The sequence below is a fragment of the Fukomys damarensis genome, unplaced genomic scaffold (genome assembly GCF_012274545.1).
Source record: "Fukomys damarensis isolate Sample0158 unplaced genomic scaffold, DMR_v1.0_HiC HiC_scaffold_4, whole genome shotgun sequence".
NCBI classification, from domain to species: domain Eukaryota; kingdom Metazoa; phylum Chordata; class Mammalia; order Rodentia; family Bathyergidae; genus Fukomys; species Fukomys damarensis.
Window position 1 is genome coordinate 5,262,148 of NW_022900916.1, and position 20,431 is coordinate 5,282,578.

At 40.0% G+C, this 20,431-nt stretch overlaps 1 long non-coding RNA gene across 6 annotated transcripts; it reads left to right on the top strand.

Annotated features, from left to right (window-relative positions):
• The first annotated feature begins 911 nt into the window (after positions 1-911).
• LOC104870984 lies at positions 912-19,966 on the top strand. 6 transcript variants are annotated; one of them, XR_782682.1, is made up of 6 exons: positions 912-1,094; positions 1,194-1,317; positions 2,789-2,901; positions 5,148-5,313; positions 18,485-18,915; positions 19,297-19,966. It is a non-coding gene; the product is annotated as an uncharacterized LOC104870984 (long non-coding RNA). The 6 variants fall into 6 exon arrangements; XR_782681.1 differs by lacking the exon at positions 5,148-5,313; XR_782685.2 differs by lacking the exons at positions 18,485-18,915; positions 19,297-19,966 and adding an exon at positions 16,463-17,544.
• Positions 19,967-20,431: the final 465 nt, after the last annotated feature.

Sequence of the window (20,431 nt, forward strand, 5' to 3'; positions counted from 1 at the left end):
GTGAGCAGCGTTGCCTCTCAGTTTAATGAGAATTCCTCAGATTAAAACTACTACCTAAGGAGTAATTCCTTGGAAATCACCAGAAAGGTGAACTTACTCTTTCTTTCTGCTTTATCGTGTAATTTTGTTTTGTTTTGTTTTTACATAAGTGTGCTTCTACTGGGCGATAAACCGCCGGGAGGAAAAGCAAGCACAGAGCACAGCTGGCATGTAACCATAACTGAAGACAGTTTCCACTGCTCTGTGTGGGTTAGCCAGCGAGGACCTCGAATCAAGGTTATCTACAGCAAAGATGATTGACCTGCTGCTAGTCAAGAATTAAACATGTCATGATTACTGTTTTACAGGCAAGCAAACAGAAGAGGCAGACCTTCCCGTGAGAGTACACTAGGTCAGTAGCAGGTTAAAAAAACAGTCGCCTGCCTTCGCTCACCTGGACTGGCGGTTTACACACTGTAAGCAAGTTAACCCTTTCCCGAGGAAACTCTGGGACCCTGACCCTCCTCCCTAGCTCCCGAAGCGCAGTTCCTGTATAAGGTTACAATCAATTTTAAATTGCATTTTGCCATCAAGAAGCACTAGCTATGAGTTTAATAAATCAAATTTTTAGAAATTTTACAGAGCAACAGTGACGCACACTGAACAAATAAACACTAGCATCATTCTCGGGAGGGTCTTTTAATCTCAAGCTCAGCATCCCACAGCACCTAAGGTTGTTGGAGTAAAAGAGAACATTTTTCAAAGAAGGCTGATTTACAGCACATAGAGCATATTCGAGGTGGCTGCTTAGGGATTTAGAAGTAGAACAACAGCAGATTTGGATTTTAGGAGAGTTGTTAGGAACTGAGAGGAGGAAATGAACCAAGCAGCAGGGAGCACACTCGGCCTTTGGACTTCCTCTCCGGATGGGGTGGAGACAACCGCCTGTCCGTGTCCTGGCGTCCAGAACTAGCCATGTGTGGTACTCATCTTACAGCCGTGAGAGTGGGGCCACCTTCAGAATCCACAGCACCGAAGGACTTGTTCACGTGTCGAAGTGAGAGGTCAAAGAGGACCTCAGGATTTTAGCTGGTGACTAGGACAAGTGGAGTGGGGTAAGCACGTACATTTAATACCAGAAAGAAGGGCTGATTTGGAGAAAAGAGGGTTGGGTTTTAGATGTGTTTGATTGAATTTGCTATTTTATTTTACAGTCTTACAGCGAGTGAAATACATGGGCAGAGTTCAGAAAGATTCCTTAGAGGAAGACATAACATGCAGAAATACTTCCTCCCACAGAAAATATAGAGAAACAAGAGGCATGGAAGAGGCTCCATGGTGAGGAGGCAAAGGCCCGGGACTTGGGAATATGGCAGAAGAAAAGAGGAAGGAAGGAAAACAAGTAGTGCACAGGAAGTAGGGGTAGTGAGCTTTACAGAAATGTGAATGCATGCTTCCTAGAGGTGTTGTATATTTGGTGTGTGGTTATGTTTTAGGTAACTTAGCCAGAACTTGATACTCATAAAGCTGAATTCGGGGAGAATGATATTTTAATTGCTGCAAAACAACTTTTACACAGCTGTTTCCAAAGGCTGTTTTCCTACTCTGCTTCTTCAAGGTTCTTTGAAATGCAATCAGCCAGGCTCCACTTTAAACTAAAACAGAAAATTAGATCAGGAAAAATACTACTCATGATGAACAGGTCTACAACCCCCTGGTTTTATCTGGAGGAGAACATCAGATAAATCTGAACTGAGTAATGCTTCTCCAAAATACCAGGCAAGTGAGCAATGTTCAGAGCAGCTAAGGTCATAAGATGGAGAGATTTGGGGAAACTGACCTAGCCACAGAGAATCTAAAGAGCTCAAAGGTAGGGCGTTCTTTTAGAAGAGACAGAGGTGGACAAAACCCGGATGGGATCTAAATAAAGCATGGTCTTGGTTAATGTACTCTATCTACGTGAGTTCATGAAGAAAGAGAAACGCACCATTCTAATGTAAGATGTGGGACAGCGGGGACATGGCGTGGGCGAGGGGTGGAGTTTATAGAAACTATCTTCGGCTCAATTTTTCTATAAACAAAAACTGTTCTACAAAATAAAATCATTTAATTAAAAAACTTAATTTTCAAAGATATTGATCACCATCCAAAAATGTAAAATGACTATGAAAATTTAACGGGTTGCAAATTTTTATCATCATTCTTATCTAGTCTTATAAAAGATAGTTGAAAAACAAAATACATATGGAAGCATGCCATAGACAATGAATCCAGAGTCCTATTGTCCCAGGGATGACAATTTTGCTCCAATCGATGGGAATTTGGAGATAATGTCGGTCAATGTTCCAAAGGATAATTTTTGGGAAATTCAAAAGTTTAAATAAAAAAATATATATGGCATTCCAAAGACCTCAAAGTAGGTAAGACAGTCTTGTTCACCAACAGATGAAGGGATGAAGAAAACATGCTCCTCTGCCACAGAGAAAGAAAAGCCGAATCATTGGTAGGAAAATGGATGTGCCTCGAGACCATACTATTAAATGGAATAAATCAAATGCACGAGCTTAAATGCAGCGTAGTTTCTCTTATATGAGAGCAAAATCAGGGATAGGAAACAGGAAGCAGGGAGATAGATCTTTCCCGAATAACAAGGGGATAAGGGGGTGGGGAAGGCAGGAAAGGGGGTGAAAAAGGAATGAAGATGTGTTCTGTACATGCACAACTGCACGCAAAGTGGTAAACGTGAGATTCTGCAAACATGCACGAGTAACAATTAACGTGCAGGAGGCACTGCCTTTGTAAATATCAGGAAATACGATAACGTTATAGCCACCAGAGGGATCTGACACTGACTCCTGCGCCGAGACAGCACACAGAACCAGCACATGTGAGACCCAACTGAGGACGCAGCTGGACTTACCGGTGAGTGGGGAAGGGGTGCAGTTTGTGACAGAAGGTGCTGGGGTTGTTGTTCATTGGCAGGAAAATGTAAAATGGGACTCGCTCCACACGTTTTAAAGATAGCATAGAATCTTGTCTCTCTTGCCAAGGAAAAGTATCTTAAGATGCAGCAAGTCATATCCACAAAAGAAGTGACTGATAGAACCTTAGGTATTCACCGTAGCACAGAGAAACTAGAATGGAAATTCCAAACTAGGACCTAGTATCCAAGACTTATTAACAAATTTTGCAATTCGGTTAAAATCTCAGAGGACCTAGTAGAAAAACCCACTGAAGGGCACACCACCAAAGAGTCATTCCTGGCAATCGTGCACGGAAAAGAAATATGACATTACCCTCAACCGCAAAACTAATCAGAAAAATGAAAATCACCATGAAATACATCTTGGTACCCACAAAATTGGCAGTATCAAGTGTTAGTGATGTGTGATGTGGATAAAACTGATGAAATGTTGATGAGATTGCCAATTGCACCAGTCTGGAAAACAAATTGATATTTTCTAACAAATTGGAAACTGTAGCCCCAAAACTTAACAAGTGGCGTTTACTCTAGGAGCATAGCACATGTGCACTTGAACAAAGGTGCCCATAATGGGACTGAACAGTCTGAGACCTCCTGAATATGCAAATGCATAACAATAGCAAACTGTGCTATATTTATCTACTGCTGACCCTAGGCAGTGGTGACAGTGGTGCACTGTACCCTCAAGCGACAATAACAATGAGTTTCCCAAATGTAATGTACAATAAAGTTAACAGGCAAAGCATAAACAAGGGCACACAATGTAGTTCCTATTTAGAGCTATGCAAAATCTTAGGAATATGCTGCTTTGGCATAGAATGATATATAGGGAAAGTCACAAAACAAAACAAAGGAATATTAAATATAAAATGTTTGATTGCATCTCCACAGCACAGAAAATATGGAATAGAGCTCAGGATTTTCTATGAGATTTCAAGGGGAATAATAATCATTTTTCTAAAACCAAATGTTAGACAAAGTATACAGTTGAGTCATCCTTCCCTACACTTACACAGATTTCATATTTTTAAAGTTTACTCCATATTTTGAAATATAATTTTAAAACACAACAATTAATTGCATGCAATAGCTGCAAAATAGTTGGGATCTGGTCATTCTGCATAATGTGTACAATGTATCTCAAAACAAATGTAAGTAAATTGGATCATTTCTCTAGTCATTTGTATCTACTTTTTGACAACATGTTAGGAACATGGGAAACAACCCTACAACCTTAGCTATTCAAACTCTGAATCACTACTGCTCTATTTTTTTTTTGTTCTGACTCCTGAGGATGGTAGAAAAGACAAGAATTTGATTGGGAATGGGAGGAGCTTAGAGAAAGGTGCTATTTTAATGGGCATCTGTTTTGGTGTTATTACACAGACAGTATACATGTCCCTTGATCATCTGGAACACTCAGTGGATCGGTGCTCTGCTTTATTATCTTTCTGCTAGCTAATTAAGACTATGTTTCCATTAGAACATCCTTTCTGCTTGTAATAGAAATCTAAAGATGACAGAAGAGATTGACACTAGGAGTTTCAGGTCACCAGCAAGGGGCAGTAAGAGGTGATCCAGCCTCTTATTCACAGAACAAGTACTTTGGAGCTAAAGTACCTTTGAGAAATTCTATTTCTACTCTTCAGCCTGCATTGGTGGCAGGAAACGTGAATCCCCTAATAAGGAACAAAGATGGTACTATCAAAAACTTCTACTTATTTGCTACATGGCATAACTATCAATCTAGCAGCAAAACTGAGAGCAGCACATTGTGAAAGCTCTACTATGGTACCTATATTCCTCTGTCTCTTCCATTCAAGAGCAGAAAAATACACCAAAGGATGCATTTTAAAGGCATTTACCATGGCAAAAAAAAAGGGTTACTTGGCTTATCAAAGATTAACGACACTTACTAGGACCAGTAAATAATAGAATAGCGATGGTTTCCCACAGACAACTGCAATTTCCATTCAGCACGAGAGTTAATAATTTCCAGTGTAAACAAATCATTCTTTAAGGGCATACAATGCTGTTGTGCCAAAGGCACTTAGAGCTGAACTCTGAACCATATAAATGTTTCAGAGTGTTTATTAGCATCAGTGAGGTGTAAAGTGAGAAATATCAATAGGCAGAAATTAATAAAATCAGTATTGATTTTAGCTGCTACATTATGTTTCTCCAGATATCGAAAAACTCAAAGGCATCTTATGGCCCATTGCCATGAGTGAGGACTTAGTTGATGACTCCATAGCTAAAGCTACTGACTAGGCTAGGATGTAATAGCCCTGGAGATTGCACTGGGAAAAAAACGACTGCTGGTGTCTTAGGAACGTTGTATCATCGAATGAGTGAGTATATTTTTAGAACATAATGACGCACTTCAATGTCATCTGCAAATTCTGCTCATAAAACCACAAAGCTGAAACTTGAAGGAAATATCATGTGGAATTTCTTAGAGAAACATGGAAAACTAAAGAGTTAGTGTCTTGTACATGTTGTCATTTAAAGCAATATGCTTGCTGTAGTTGCAAGGAATATATTCATTAGCATTGCTTCAATTGAAGACAGAATATTACAAAAGAAAAATACAACTAAGTCAGAACCTGGGCCAATAGCAGCTAAGATGAAAGCAAACTAGTAGACACCCACCATGTTGAAATCACAGGAACTCATACAGCATTAACCTTTTCATGTAGTTTCTCTTGGACAATGCACTCCTTTTAAACAACAGAGGAATTCTTTATTTCATCATGGAAATTACACTAGAGTAAAGGTTAAAAGATTGAAAATCTTGTCTATGGTCTGTTACGTTACTTTGTGATAGAGGCATGACTCAGTCTTTAGAAAACTAAAAAGAATAATTAATTAATTTGAAAACCAGCTGTCCATCCACATCACCAATAGCTAATATCTGAAAAGCCCCAACTCTCAGCTTTGAATCAGTTTTATACAAGTCCTGGAAATCAATATTCTTAAAACAAAAACAAAACAAAACAAAAAAACTCTGCCATGATGCTGATCTACAAATAGGGTTAAAATTCACAAGCCACATCATGTCAAAGATCTTTTTTTATTTTTTTTTAGCTCTGTAGGTCAAAAAAATGTATATACTTGCTGAAGCTGCAATTCAGAGCATGCTCACTCTAGGGTTGTAAAGGACTGGCTGCAATTAAGCTCGCTTTCTCAGTGAAGCCAGGCTGAAGAGACCGTCCAAAAACATAGGGGACTTCAATTCCTGCAGCATCACCACGGCTGCCCACGTGGCCCCACTAACAGATGCACTTAGGGAATGGAAAACCTGATCCCCAGGTTATCCAAAAGCATTAACCGCCATCTACGGACTTCTTAAAGATGCAGCTCCACCTCCCAAGAACAAATGGCATTTTACTGAGAGATGCTATATATTGATGCATATTTTCTACAACTTAAAATGCTCAAGGATCATCTAGCTCTTATTAAATTGTCTCTTTCTCTTTCCCTGTCTATGTGAATTAGCAAGACATACCTTCAGCCTGCTAAACTGATTTTCTGTGTGGAACTGGGCAGCCTAAAGAAACTCACGGAATATTGGAAACTGATTCAGACTTAAATTAAAAATGACTGGCGAATGTGCCCTTTTCGACAAGGGTATTGATGGGAATTAGGCCATTGGTCAGATTGTCTGTGAAGACTGTGGAGACTCTTCCTGGCTGTGTTGCCAGGAGCCATTTCCCTATTCACAGTGGCCAAAATATTGATCCGATCCTTGTAAAGCAGTGTTGTATCCTTCACAGGCGTCTAATGGTGAGATTAAATCATAACTTTCCCCGCATCAAGACATTTGGCCATCTGCCAGGATCGTCCCTGCCGACGGAGTCCACAGCGCATTTGAGATGCACATCCCTTGTGTCCGTAGCTGAGTCCACGTTAGAGTAAGGCCTGCGATCCGAAAGCCAGTAAGACTCAGCTTGAAAGTGGTCCTCGATGAATTTCACATCCTACACCCCCAAATCTTGATTATCTTCTTGCATTTAATTGCAGTTGTATTTATGCCCCAGCGCGCTCCGTGGTGCGTGACCGATCCTGCGGCTCGCATGAGTAGCAGCTTCCCGCACCTCGAGGCTTGGCGGGCGACTGCGGGTCCCCAGCAGAGCGGGGGAAGCAAGGCCTCTGCAAGACTCGCTTACCCAGAGAGACTCTGGAAGCTCTGCTTTGCTTTGACAAGTAAAAGGGTTTATTTGGCCAATTGATGTTCTTATAAATGAGAAAAACTATCAGAGAAGAGGAACCAGAAAAGGAGGTAGCAGATTTGAGAACCGTCACTCTGGAGGCCGGTTGAAGAACGGCCTGGGGACGGAGAGGGCTTGGGTCAAGTTCACTAGTGCACAGTGGCAGTGAGAGCGGCTTCGAAAAGACGGTTGGACTGGAGGGAGTTTTTGAAAATATCAGATACCGCTAACAAGATCCTGTGTATCTGGTGTACAGACAGTGTTCTCTAAGTTTCAGTTTTGGGAAATACAAGTAGATAGATGGTGATATAATTGACCAAGAGAAAAAACACACCGGGTGGGAGGAGCAGAGAAGAGGAGGGGATTTTGACGGACGACCAGTTTGTGTTTGAGCTGCTCACATATGGGTTAGAGATAAGAGAGGGGACATTAGGATGGGTGAAAGGAGTCACCTGCACATTTATCAAGAAAGAGAGGGACATGAAGGGTCTGCTACCATTGACAGCAGGAATTGTCAGCCATGGCAACTGGACACCAGTGGATTTGCATCAATTCAATAGTGAGGGGAAACATCGACGTCCAAAGTCAAGGAGTAAATTGTCAGTGAGGAATTAGAGAACTATGGAGGCTATTCTTTCAAAAAGTCTGTTTGAAAAGGAAGAAACATGAGAAAAAGTAGGATGGAACAGCATTTTGGTTCAGGAATCCTGTGCATCTTATAGGCTGAAGGAAAACAGCAGTGGAGTTATGGTATGTATTTGGTCAGAGGAGAAAAATGTGAACCTTGAGGCAGCATCTAGGATGGGGTAAGAAGGAGGAATGTTTAAGATCTGAAGACTACATTAAGCTTAGACAAGAGCATGGAGACCCCCTTCAGTTTAGTAGAGTTGTCAAAGATAAGAATGGAAACAGATAACAGGAAGCTTTTTCAGTGATGGAAAAGGAGAGAGTATTAAATTTTACAAAAACTGAGCTTGTTTTTAAATAAAGTTATAAAATTTTGATACTCCCTATTAAAACAATATGTAAAGATATATCTATATAAAGATAAATGCATAGATATAGATAATAAAGCAATTAATATATGTAGATAAATAAATCTAAAACCAAAATATCTTTTTAGAAAACACAGCATTCTTGCTGGTTGTGGTGGCACACACATGTAATCCCAGGTATTCAGAAAGGCTAACACAGGAAGATTGCAAGTTTGAGGCCAGCCTGAGCAATGTAGCCAAACCTTGTCTCAAAATAAAGCGATACAAAGGTCTGGGGATGTAGCCCAGTAGTGAGCACTTACCTCCCATTCCTGAGGGCCAACTGCCAGTACAAAGAACAGGAGGAAAACAGAATGAATGAAACAAAAACTACAGCACTGTATGAACATGAATAAAACTTCCTCCCCTCTCTTTTACTTGCTGGGCCCACATGGAGCATTTGCAGTCTTTCCTGCATTGGAAAGATCACAGATCTTGCTCGTTAATCATGCTTTCTATTTCAGCACAGCCATTTCTTGCTTTAGTCCTGAGCTGTTGACTCTAACCCCTCCATAGTTTTCCAGAGTCATCACCTGCATCACTGATTTTTTAATTTTACATTTTCCAACCATTTTCTCAAAATCCCTTACTTCTTTCACTAGATTTATGTTACACAAAAGCAAGAACCATGTTCCACTTATCTTTTAGACTTGCACAAAATATACATCAGGCTTAAAACTGCTGTAACCTGTTCTGTCTGGCAGGCTAGTGTGAGAAAATGGCATAGTCCCCATCTGGTAGGAAGGTCACAGGCCCCTGCTGTTAGCAAACACTTGAGAGGTACAGCTCAAGAAGTGAATTTCAACTTCAATTAAAACAAGGATAGAGATTATTGTATGGAATAGTGCAATTGTAAATTGTACACAATTAGCATTTTTTGGAGGTGGCCTTTGGGTGACTTTTGTATTCTTTTGTTTTCTTTTTTAAAACATTTTTAATGCTCACAGTAAATTAGAGGGAGCAAATTGGAGTAGAGATGGCAAACAAGTAAGAAAGAGAGAAGTTAAATCTGACAAAGCAACACAAGATAGTTTTGATCTTAATTAATGTGTGGTCGAGCAGTGCAGTCTTTCATCTATGTTCACCATGATGACTTTGAGTCATCCAAGGAATGGATAAGTGCCACAGTCTTTGCCCAAGTTCAATCAAACTCACTTTTTGTCACAGTTCCAGCACTCATACATTATTATCCTGAAGTCACACATCAAAGCAAAACAACCAAAACCAGATTAAAAAACAAAAAAAAAAAAACAAAAAAATCGACCTTCCAAACCTTAACAACATTCTCAAGGGCTTCTAAAAGTTGAACTCTAGTCTGTGCCAAAAGCCGTAATCTTCACTCTCCATACAAAGGCCCGGTTGTACTCATCACATTCTGAGCTCTACAATACACTTGTGTGTGTATTAATTTTGCTACGAAATATATAAACCTTTAGTTAAATACCACCTGTCCTCACTCATTTATGGAAACAAATGAATCTTATGGAAAAACAGAATGGAAGAGTGGTCAGTACGATGAGGAATGTCCACAGGAGGAAGGGGCAGAAGAGAAGAAAAGACATGAAGAAGTTCTACAGGGCACCAGCGCAGCAGCTGCAGCCCTTCTTTTGGCTGTTCCGTAATACAGGCGTGTGGCTATTGGCTAAACAATATCAGAATCTCACAGTCTCCAAGTTGTTACAAAGTGAGTACAAAGCTCCAAACACATGAAAACAATTAATGATTGAAGGGATGGAAATGCTCATCACCCTGACTGGATTATTACTCATTGCATACATGTACTGAAGGACTATACTACATCTTATGAAAGTACAAATATTATGTCTCTATAAAGAAAATGCCCAAATTTAAAGAACATTTCTATAATGTCACCGAAGTATTGTTTGTGATAGAAAAATATTGGAAACATCCTAGATGTCTATTAAAATAGATAATATAATACAAATGACAGTGGCAAAACACATAAGCAAATCCTGCAGCACTTAAAAAGATAAATCCTCAAATAATTAAAAAACATGACCCCAAATGACTCATGACCCAATGATCCTGGATAGACAAAACGATAGCACATTCACAAGTCAGTACAGATTTCATAAAATATTCCAATTCTAAAAAGTTCTTATGTGGTATACATTAAATTATTTTTAATATATCTTTTTGCAAAAGAAAATAAATAAACAAAACCACCATACTACATGGTAATGTCTAGAAATAACAAAATCAGCTGGTTCCAGAGATGTTAAGAGTTTCCCATTACCTCCACAGAATAAACTCATAAAATTTATCTTTACCTTTTCATTTGTTGTAAATGTACAGTATATTCCTGTTGTTTTGCAGAACAAACTCCTCTACAGTTTCTTTGGTCGTATAGCCCCAAATGATGTATTAAAAAGCCGTTTTATGTTTTCAAAGTGTTCTTAATCTTTAGTAAAGAAACACGCTGAAGCCATGATTGTCAATGTGTCCTAAGACACAAAGATGGAATGGTTTTAAGTGCTGCCTCTGGTCATAGGAGGCAAGTGCACTCCCTCCCAACTTCTATAAATAAACTATGGTTTCTTAAAAGACTCACCAGATAAATTTTACTTGTTGTTACTAATTATCTAATTTCTTAACACATTCACCAGCAACAACACCTGTTTAATGATACAAGTATTTCTCAAACATTATCTTTCAATAACATGTTTTGTACTAGGATTCTTATTTGCCTCCAGTGGTCTCTCTCTTCTAAGTTTCATGCCATGTTCTCCTTCTAAATTATAACTGTATATGCTATTCTGGACAGAATATTCTCATTCCCCTCAAATGTGGCCAGTAAACAAAAACATGTGAGAGTATAAATAAGAGGGAACCTCAGATCTGTTTCTTCTGTGGGTTTTCAAGTTATCTTTGACTCTACTAAACTATGGGGTGTGATGGTTGTTCTTGCCTCAGCTACACATAGACCTTAATTTAGATAATCATAGGATGGAACCCATAGTGACATACTGCTTCAAGCCAAATTCTGAGGCCCTTTCATATAGACAAGGGTGGAAAAGACACATTGCATTTAATATCCAACCAGTTGTCAGGGGCATTCAGTCTGTTATTCCCACTGTCAGTATAAACATAAACAGAGAGAGACAAATGAAAAGGAAAAAATTTCTGCCCTTTATGTTTCATCAAGCAAAAATCTGCTTTGTGGGGTGAAATCCTTTTTCTAAATTCCTGGATATAATCAGGAATGGATGACAGCATACTTTTGAATTTAATATTCTTTATCCCAACTCAACAGGTTTGACTCATTTCATATTTATTGAATGCCAAACCTTTAGATAAAAGGCTTGTGAAAATGATTCATGATAACACTATGTTCATACCACAACTGGCTTCATTCTTGCTGCAACAATAAAAGACAAAAGAAAATGGCAGAAAGATGTAAGCAGCATATTTGAGACAACATTTTTCAAATGGAAAAAGCCTTGGATGTCTTCACACACTGCCAGATAAAGCCACACTGCCAAACTGCACAGTGATGGAGAGCAAACAAGTCCGGCAAATATAGAATTCGCAAAGCCTTTATCATTGCAGTTACTGTGCAGCAAGCAACATCTTCATAGCAAATTTTAAGTAAGGAACTGGAATATTGAAGCACTGGGTATAATTCTCAGTAAGTCAGTGTTCACAAGGACAAAAACTTGCCTTTCTCTTTCCATGGAAGAGCGTTTCAGGCTGCTGCTTATTGAGCCTCGCGGTAATCTTATACTTGGGAAATACGCAAATGTGAATCCAAAGAAACCCAACTGTGGTATTCAGTGTGACAGTGAGAACTGTAGCTGCTCTCAAAGACAGACACATGGTGGGCAGAGTAAGCGCCCTGTGCAGACACCCTTCTGGGATGCACTGGTCTCTCTGCTGCTTTGAGCATGACTGTCTGAACTTCACAACTGCCCCTTCCTTTCTTAGAAAATCGCCTGCCAGCAAACACTGACTGGGGCAGTTCACCAAAGTCTGTTCCCCCATTTCAGTTGACTTCTGTCAGTTGGCCACTCTGAGGTCTGTGGACAGGGATGCCCCTATTCAGGGATCAGCAGGGATGCTCAGGGCAAGCAGAGCTCAGCAGGTCCCCAGTGTGGACCGTGCTCTTCACCAGCCACTTCTCCGTTCCCCTGCGTGTTTCAGTTCTGCTCTCCTGAGGATCACCTTACCATCCAGCCACACTTCTAAATCCCCGCTTTCCATTCTGTTTCCAGGAAGCTCTCCTCTAAGGTACACAGGGGACAATAAAACTTTAAACTGGATTTTTTTAAAATTAAAATTGGAAGAGATGGTGTGAAGGATGAATAAAGAAAGAGAATTCTATTACCAAGGTGTGTGAATGAAGCCAAACACTGAGTATAAAGTACAACTTCAGTTCCACCTTTATGGTTCATATATTTAAGAATCTGTTTCCTTATCTTTAAAATGGAAATGGCATTCTGCATTCCCATGTGTAGTAGCAGTGTTTTATTTAGTGTCTAAATATCTAATAATGGACAAGTGGAAAGATGTTATTTTCATGCCTTCTCTAACTGTACTTTATAGCAGAAAAACAATAATAAAAAGCTCTAATCAGGTCCATTAATTTGCCAGGATATTTCTCCTTTTCTTCCAGCATTAAAACCAAGGAAGGATTTTTTTTTTTAAGTGAATGAATCTCAAAAAATAAGTGCTATGTACTTTGCATCAAGTAATTTTTCTTTGTTTGTTTTTTGGTACTGGGGATAGAACTGGGGTCCTTTTTCTTATAAGAAAAGCAGTGGAACCACTGAGCTAAATCCCCGGCCCTATCAAGTAATTTTTACTTAAAATATTTTGTGATCCAGACTTCCATGAAGGTTCATTCTGTGTTCAGATCAAATAAACCCGAAAGGCCCATGGCTGTCAGAATCACCTGTGGACCTTAGTGTCCTTTTCAGGAGCTGACACAAAGAAAAGAGGGCGTTATTGGTGGGCAGTTCTGCGCAAATCAGCAAACCACGTAGGAGTGGTGTGTGGGCTCTGAGACTGGCATAAGCCGGTGTCTTCTGGCCGTCTCTTAGTAGCTAGGTGAGATGGAAGTCTGCTTTCTTGAAATCTCATGTTCTTAATATTTAAAATCTATAGAATAGATACCAAATGCCATATGTAAATCTAATGACATAATGGACTCAGCATAGCTCGTACCAGGGCAACAGTCCCTACTTGATAGAAATAGTAGGATTGTAGTCTAAAATTCAAACTCTAGTTTGAATAGTGGCTTATCAGAAGCCAATTCTCCTAGTTGTAAAGATACACAAAGAAAATTTTTGTAAGAATTCTAAGTACCATCTGTAGTTGAGAACTAGTAGTTAGGAAAAAGATAGGCCTAAGTTTGCACTAATATTTGTTTGCCTATTAAAGACACATAATTAGATTAGGTGGTAAGAAGAGAACCCCAGGTTTAAGCAAAGGATTTGACTGAAATGCAGAAGTTGACCAATATGGAAGTAAATGTGTCAGTTTTGGCCATTGTTCTTTTTATGTGTGTTTCACTGTGTTAGGAACATGCTTTCCTCAGTGAAATTTTTCTTCATGTCCTTCACTCAAATGAGAAACAGTAATTATTACAAAGTGCTGTACAAGTCCTTAAATAAATTTGCAGAGTTGAATTTAGTATTTGAATATAGAAACTAGCCATCCATGTCTTAAAGTACAATGTATGTAACGAGTCCAAATAGGACAATGGTAAAAGAAAAGTAAAATAAAGGCTAAAAATAACAGTGAACTATAAATGAACACAACAGACTAACCAGGAAAAAAGAAAAATGAAAAAGCAAATAGGCCATCCAAAATAGAAACTCCTCTGGCATTGCACAAGAAGTAACTTTAGACATTGTCCAGAGACTTTTTTGCCTGTCCATAAATGGACATGACAACTCTGTCCCTTTGAGTTTCCTGATTTTTGTCTCCCATAGACTTATTTAATCCAAAAGCTACATTCACACTCATCTGCTTAACAACATACATAAAGATCTCTGTTTCGGCACGTTTTAATGTTATAATCTATTAAAAAGGAAATTTTTAAAAAAATGAATAAATCTTCTGTAGCTAATGTCAAACCACTGTTAAATAACTTTTATTCAATCATCTTTATAAAAGAGTAATTTCCTTTTAGATATTCTTGTGCAGGAAATATCTTATTCTCCTGATGAACTAATACTGCATATTCTTTTAGCTAAGAGCTTACTGTATAATTCACCCTAACCAAAAGGGGTTATAACAAGTGGAAGAAGAACTCTGGATTCCGTGGTGAGACAGGCTGGTGTTTCTGTCCCACCTGCCGTGGAGCCCTCTCAGTGTCCTTTGCCTCAGAACCCAGCTGGGTGCCCTCCCTTCGGTGTCGCAGTCTACAAACCGTCCTCTGTGGCTGATCCGGAGAGGACTGCCAGGATAAACGTGAAATCCAAAAAGGGCATTTGAAGTCCCAAAGTTCTAGGAGTAGAAAGCAGGCTGGAGAAAGGACTCAGCTACAGCCACAGGATGTGCCTGAAGAAGAAGGAAGGAGAGCACCGAGGTTTATGACTTAGGTCCAAAAAGCAGCAGACACTTACAAGAATGACAAACAAGCACATAAGGCAGGTGACAGAACCACTGAGCTAAATCCCCAACCCCTGTAAATTATTGATATAAACATAAAAGGTACTTTGAAAGCAATTTAGAAGTTTCTAGTAAGTTTAAACATAGTTTATCATACAACCCCAACTCTACTCCTTCATATTACTCAAAAGAAATGAAAGCCTACGTACCCCCAAAAGATTTTCACACAAATATGTATAGGATATGTACTCATAATAAAAACATCCACAAACTAGACATGGCCAGATAGTCATCAGAATGCAGAAACAAAGTATGGTATAGTCATTTAAAAATATTATTCAGCAATAATGAAAGCAAAGCACTATATACACCATAACATGGATAACTCTTTAAAGCTCTGTGTTATTAAAAGAAATCATAAATAAAGGAAAGAACACTCCGAATCCATTTTATGAATTATAGAAAAGGCAAATCTATTGTAATAGAGAGTCAGTGCTGGCCAGGGGCTGGGGTTTGGGGCAACTGGATTGAAAGCAAAGGGGTTTTCACAGCTGTACCAGTGAATGTGGACATTTTCCTTTATTCATGGGATTGCCATCCTTAGAACAGGTAAATTTTGTCATATAGGTCATACTTTAGTGATTAAAAACTCAATGCCAGAATAAGTTGTGGCATTATCTGGATAGTAAGGCTCTCGCTGACTTGTATTCTGATTTTCTCTCTTAGAGGGAGGAGAGCGAAGAGCTGTGTCTAGCATATTCAGAATTGCCCCTTCCTCCAACCCTAATAGCCCTACGGTGTTGGTGGAGTCTTTCTCACCTGGATGTTACTTGCTGAGTGTTCCAGTTACAAAAGTGGGGTTGGGCTGGAAGGGTAACATACAGTGGGACAGGACACTGGTCACAGGATGGGCACAATTCTGTCACTTGCAGGAGAGGAGATCATGAGCTCTTTCTATAGAGCGCTAGATATAATGGAGAGACATGTTTTGAGTTTAAAGATATATGAGTGATTTTTTTGTGGTTATTTATTCGCTTTCCAGCGCAGGCATTTAGCCTTGGAATACATCTGCAAAGTCATTCTTGTCTGAGTCATGCAGCTCAAATGATGTATTTCAAGACATTTATAACAGTCGTATTAAATTTTAAAATGCTCTTTTTTAGTTAGAGTGACACAAGAAACTAACATTAGCATAAGTCAGTGAAAATTAACAGATTGCTGTCACTCAGTCCAGTATTTTCCTATTTCTGTTCCTCTCACTTTGTTTAAAAAAAAAGAACCATAATAATAATAAAATAAACATTTCCTTAGAGCAGTAGAACTCTTATTTTGGGGGAAAATGACACACAGTCAACTTTGCCGGGTGTTTTCTTCACTAGCGCACATCACAGTCATTGGAACTGAGACGGAACAATCCAGAAACACGGCCTCTTACACCCAGTTCCTGGGTGGCTCCACACTCTTCCCAAGCCAACGCCCACCAAACTTGACTCTGTATCAATTTCAGTAACGTTCATTTGTCACCGGAGAAAGGCAAAGCCACGTGAAATGTTGAGTAAATTTGTGGCGATCTGTTTGCCATTCTAAAAAGAAATCAAATATTTGTTGTCTTTATGAAGCATGGTACAAAATCCTGTAATTGAAAAATGAGGTTCTCCGTGTCTTTTTTTTTTTTCCAGCTGCCAAAACAGCTGGCTTTGGGATGAAAGTTTGGTGGCTGAAATATTTCTACCTTGCTGGCTACCATGTTAACTTTGAGTGAAGCCAGGAGTTGGAGCAGCATGGAGATGACATCTGTTACCGCAGTGTGGGGAACTCTTCTTCTTCAGCTGCTGTCCCAGAAAGGGAAGTGGACCCGTTTTTCTGGCTGCGGAAAAACACAGCTTTAAACATTCATGACATAGACTCCCTACCTAAGAGTAGCTGGATAGAAAAGTGAACCAGCTCTTTACTTATAGTTGTTATCTGGGAAGCTGAGAGTCAGCAAAAGGAATCTGTGAGGATTGAGAATAAAGCTGTCGAAGTTATTTCCTAACTTCTGGTCACTGTGACATTATCAGCACTGTCACTTTTCACTTAGTAGCCTGCATAAATAAAATCTGAGTCTGAGAGTAATAGCAGCATATCACATGTGTCCACTCACTGGCTTGCAATGGCTTCGTAAAAGGTTGCTTTGTCTTTTCTTCCCTGTACTCGTTTCATTTGGGGGGGCTGCAGTTTTGCACATTGATTTTCTGTAGTTCTCACCACTTAGACTGTAGCACTGCAACTCTGCTCCAGCCTGCTATGCTTTCATAGCTCCAGAATGGGTTTTTGACCCTCAGATGTGACCCTCGAAAGCGTGCCAATGATCAGCTATATCTGATAAATCAATGCCTGTGATCTACCAAGGTTGGGTGGGAAGAACAGAATTCATCTGCTATTATGAGATTCCGGCTAGAGGGTGAGGCCGCAAGACCTCAGTTTTAGAAATACCAAGTGGGCAGCCAACTGAAGAGGACGTCCTGGCGGCCACCCAGGTGGGAAGTACTGGCTCCTGAAACTTGGCATTGAGGCTGGGGCCAGGCAGAGCTAGAAGGAGCCAGAGATGCATGGGAGACTTTAAGTTAGAGACAGCGGTTTCTTCTTATCATACTGCATCCATGTGCACAGAATTCTCTGTGTGAAGGAAAACTGAGTAAGACTATGGGTATCCTCTACTCATGTAATCCCCAAAGGATTACACGAGGAAAAATGGAAAAAAATTAAGAGTCTTGTTTAGTTTTACATCTGTGAGAATTCAACTCTAATGTGTTTTTCCAATGACAAAAGTTTATTTTTAAAAATGAATTTATTGACAGGAAAATTTAAGCTCAGAAATAGAACTTTTGTCCATATTCTAATTTACTTATTTTTCCTCAGTTGGGTCTAAAATCCCATGATTTCTCAATTTCAGTAATTTTTCAGTTTTAAAATGTAGAATTTCCACTTGGTTTGTTTGTATGGAATTAAATTTATGTCAAGTAGATAAATATTGGCTTTAATTACCTAACATAAAATTATGTTATACATTTATTTCTTCTACCCCCAGAATTTCTGTAACTGATTCATAATTGCTCTGTTTCTATCTACTACTGTTTTTGATTTGTTTTTGCATTTGTTTTGTTTTTTGAGCAAGTGTTTTATCTTCACTTTATAGCTACTTATTTTTTACTAAAGCTAAAAAATTTTACTACATACATGTGGAAGCCATAAAAGGGCAGGAAAAAAGAAACATACAAAACATGTTTGGATCAGGGGAGGTATTTTTACGTAAATGAGACATTTAGAGATGTAAAATAAGTCTAAACACAACATCCATTTCGGTCTCACAGTCATCTGGTAGACATGGCCTTAAGCTCAGTGATGTCATAGACTTTGGTTTGGGTTTTTGTTCTCTGTTTTTTGGGGGGGTTTGTGTGTGTGTGTGTGTGTGTGTGTGTGTGTGTGTGTGCGTCCACCTGTACGGTGAGGTCGGGTGTGGCATTTTATGTTTATGATATCGGTATTGTGTCAGTGCTTATAAACTTTCAGATTTGGACTTTCATATTAAAGATGTTCAGCCTGGATTTGTATTTTTCTTTGTTTTACATCCTCCAGAATATAGATGTATTTATTTCTCCTCCATGTATATGTACACTATATTCACACACACACAATTTTGTCTTCACAATTCATTCCAGCTATTCTTGTTTCCAAGAGGGGGAAACACTGTCACCTGGTAAACAAATGAGAGAAGGAGACGCGCGGAGGAGAGCCCTGAGGAAGGAGCCCTGGGACTTCTGTGCCTAGGCCCTGGCCGGCTGCTGCGAAGACCTGGGGCAGGCAGGGCCCGCGCCGTAGGGCGGGGCAGAGCAGCAGTGAGTCTAGTGGAGGAAAGGCTGACCTCAGAAGCAGCTGAGGCTCTCCCGGAGCTCCCTCCTCTTGGGGACCTTCGCGGTGCCCTTCCAGGAGTGGGCTTCCTGCTCCCGTGGGGGCTGAGTTCGTGGTGACTGCAGCGGGGCGGCCGCTCACCTGAATGGGTTGCCTCCAAATCGGCTAGCTGCACAAACTGAGAGATGAACCCACCCCCGACCCCGGAATTGTCTCTGGGCTTCTTTTTTCCTCTCAAGAGGTGAGCTCAAATCTCTGTTTAATCTTTTGTTTATTAACGAGTTTTTAAGCACACAATTAATTTACTTTAATATTTCTTATTGCCTATATTATGTTTTGCCTATATTATATATGATACTGAAAGCTTGTTTAGCTTCTAAATTTATTTTTGATTTGTAATCTGGGCTCTTAAAACTGTTCTTACAAAATTGCTTTAAGAATGGGATGGGGAAGGTTAGATATAAGATGTACTGGGGCAACAATTCCAAGCCCTGCCTCTGCTAACCCCCTTTCTTCTCCTGAATATGCTCGCTCTCTCTGTCTGAACTATAACTCAGGTTTTCGTCTCATTTTGAGGGCATCTCTCTATCGCAGGGTAACAGAGCAGTCTCTCCTTTTGCAGAATTCTGCTACTCCCAGTTTGGACGGGTCCCGTCCTGAGGCAGCCTTATGTGTGGACTTGCACACTATCTGAAGACACTGGAAGGCACAGCCTTGATAGAGGTGGTGGAAAAGTGGTGGGATAGATCTGGAGCAGCACCGTCCCGGAGCTTCTGTGATAACCCAAGTACTCGAGCCCCGCAGTGCCCCACGCAGGAGTGGCGCACACTGCTCAACTCTTGAAGCATGGCGAGTGTGAATGAAGAATTTAATTTGAATTGCATTTCCTTTTCATTTCCATCAACACGTGTGACTAAATGTTGCCATTTTAGATAGCATCTGTGTTCAGAGTGTTTGTGGAGTTACATGGTTAATGAATTCTCCACCGGCATCTCCTCCGGCTGAGTGAAAGCCAGGGCCATGGGGGACATGCACAGTGGTCCCCGCCCATAGCCCAGCCTCAGCTGATCTCCCAGCACAGCCTCCGAAATGTGCACCCTCTCTTCTCTAGGCCTTGCCCTGGCTGAACTTTCCCCTCTGACACCTCTGTGTCTTCTTCCTTCCATTCTCTCAGGGCTTTCGAAGCCATAGCTTCAGTTTGAGTTACTTTGTGATGACCCTGTCAAAAATTCCTACCTATTCTCCACAAGCAGTTGCTCTTTCCTGAGTATTGTTTTCTCTGTGGAAACTGTCCGGCATGCAGTATTTATTTACTCTGTTTATGTCTACGATTGCCTGCTGCTGTTGTGCTCTGGATGCAATCATGACATATTTTTGTTGTTTATTTCACTATGTGGTGGTTTCATCTACAATGTCCTTCAGAAATCTCACGTACTCAGAGGTGGGAACTTGGGAGGGTGACTGGATCACTGGTTGTTGTCCTTGTCTGTGGATTAACCCACTGATGCTTTCATGGCTAAATCTGCTGTTGGGGAATGGGGTCTGAAAATAATGATTCCACATTATGATCCTCAGCTCCAGCATTAATGCCATGCAATATAAGTGTCCAACTAAATGCCAAATGAGTGGATATAATGGCAGGTTCATGCACAATTTTAAAAATCCGACAGAATTATTCCTTAGCATTGCCTGTTCCTTCAGTCTACTCCAGATTTTCAGTCCAAATTCATTGAGTTGAGCTTACATGAAATCATAGA